Source organism: Fukomys damarensis, unplaced genomic scaffold, assembly GCF_012274545.1.
Source record: "Fukomys damarensis isolate Sample0158 unplaced genomic scaffold, DMR_v1.0_HiC HiC_scaffold_28, whole genome shotgun sequence".
Taxonomy (NCBI): Eukaryota; Metazoa; Chordata; class Mammalia; order Rodentia; family Bathyergidae; genus Fukomys; species Fukomys damarensis.
The window spans coordinates 38,088,304-38,090,696 of NW_022900940.1; the positions used below are offsets into that span (position 1 = coordinate 38,088,304).

A 2,393-nucleotide genomic window follows, 5' to 3' on the forward strand; every position below is an offset into this window, starting at 1 on the left:
AATCCAATCGTTTAATTTAGTGATCAGTGCTGGTTTCTGTGTGTCAGCATGTGCTATCACAGAGAGCACAAAATCAATTCTACAGGGATTTTTAGTTTCCTTCAAACTTTATCCCAAGCATCTTTTAAAATGCGAGTTAGTAATAGGCCGTATCCTTAAAGAAAAAGGCTTCTAGAATATGTTGAGGCAACTAGCAAGCACTGCCCTGAGTGGTTACACCACTAACCGAAGGAAACTGGCGGTGCTCAGGGTGCTGCTTTTAGTGTCCTAAAACGTCCTCCTCCGTAGCTGAGTTCTTAGTTCCTATTACACCACCAGCCGAACATGTATTCCATTGCTTTGGATACAAGACTTTCATCTTTTTTTGGCATTTGTCTGTCAGAAATAACCTTGTAGTCACTAGTAGAAGCTTTGGATGCTTTACCAAGAGGCCTCCTGGTAGAAATCCTAGGAGTACATCCATGGCGTTGGCGCACCTAAGGTTTTGATTGGTGGTGTAAAGGCTAGAGATGAACGTGACAGAGCACCTCTGTCACTGTTTTCCATAACACTTCTGTCTGTGCATGGTTTTACACCAATCCAGATGGAGTCTCCAAATATTCTCCCATCTTCGCTTACTGCTTTCTGGGCCTGCAGTTTAGATTGGTAATGAATATGCACCTAATTTCCTGTGTTAGACAGCACATGTTTTGAGATATTTCCATATTGTGCAAACTGTAATAATATATAGGAATCAGATGCTTGTGGAAACCCAAACACAGTCAGCCAAGTGTCATCAAGGCGATCTTCTGAGATCAGAGAATCTCCCTGAGTACAGAAAGAATCCAACAGGGCAGGAGACAGCACCGTTTTTCTTGGTTGGCCAATATTTGCTGGACTGAACACACTCTGCCCCAATCCAGGAATAGTAGATGTAACTCCAACAGGAGGACTCCGCATTCCTGAAGTGTTTGTCTGTTTTCTTGAAGTTAAAGGTATAGGTCCAAGGCCTGGGCTGGAAATGATTATCATAGATACTTCTAACTGGTGGGGCTCAGCTTTTATCTTTGTGAGCTGGTACACTGGTACAACGGGTTGAGGTGGTGATCCACCAGTGAGTAAAGGTGACCTCATTGTTATGCCCAAGTCGCGAAATCCCCAGGAAGACCACCAGGAAACTCTTCTGATGTAGATAAACGAGGAGTCTATCGCAAGCTCCAGCCTGGACTCCCAGTGTTACCGACACAGCGGCTTCAAACGGGAAGTCCTGACCCACTAAATTAGCCTATTTTTATAGGGTTTGGGTGGCTTGAAATTCTCTTTATTCTATTGGCTTTTTTACAATTTCTGCTGATTCTATTGGCCTATAATTCTAACTTACTATTGGATATTAGAAGATGTAATACTTCAAACTTATTGGCTACTATTTGGGCGCGGGCAGGGGTTTGCGGGGGAGATTTATCTTAGTCCTCTAACTGCCACAGCCGGTTTCGCCATTCTTTGACCTGGCTGCAGTTTCTGGAATAAACCGCCCAGTTGGGATTCCTGGAAACTGCTCAGTTGCAATTCCTGAAAAACCTGGTTTTTGGTTAATCTATTCTTTGGCAATGGAAGGCTATCTGCAGAGTTTAAAGGTCAGCCCGAATAATGGAGCGTCTAATCTGGCTTAGCTAAAACGGAGGGACTTTGGCCTCTTTTCGGTTCCTCACTCATTTCGTCACTCCCACTGAAGAGCCACTAACAGCGAGGTTGTGGAGCCACTGGAGCTGGCAAATCCCCCATTAGGAATCCCGGTAAAAGCCGGGCATTCACGCCTGGCTTTGGAGCCGTGGGCGAACCGAGCATCGTGGGTTCAGATCCCGACGTGAGCACCTGGGGTTCTATGGCAAAGGTTGCCATGGCGACAGCAGCAGCTACTCTTATCCCTAGATGTCCCAATTTGCAAAAAAGGCAGAGACTCCCAGCCTTTATTTGTTAGACTCAGTCTTTGGACAACTTGTGAACCCTCAGTCATATCTTACGTGACGCTTCTATTTGGATGTTGACCAGTTCCATTCCCGTCATCCTGGTTCCAGGCGAAGGGAAGGACAAGACTTGAAACAGTATGAGATGCCTTCCAGGACACAGAATCTGCGTAATTCCTTGGGCTTTTCATGAATTCGAGTGTTCAGTTTGCTTTGATTCCCCGCCTTCTCTTTTCTCCACCTTCAAGCTAATCAGCCTCGAGCAATTTCCTTAATAGGGCCTGAGGAGCAAACCTTGAGTGTAACTGTGGAGACTCGCAGAGTTTCTCTGTGTCCAGGAAACCCAGCCCTAGCAATCTGCTCTTTGGAAAAAAACATTTTAACTAATTATTTTATTCAAGTTCTTCTCTTCACCGATAGCCTCCTTGTTCATCTTACCTCAGTACATCA

The 2,393-nt window shown here is 45.1% G+C and overlaps 1 pseudogene; it reads right to left on the bottom strand.

Moving 5' to 3' along the window:
• Positions 1-275: 275 nt before the first annotated feature.
• On the bottom strand, positions 276-1,878 carry LOC104854336 (annotated as a pseudogene).
• Positions 1,879-2,393: the final 515 nt, after the last annotated feature.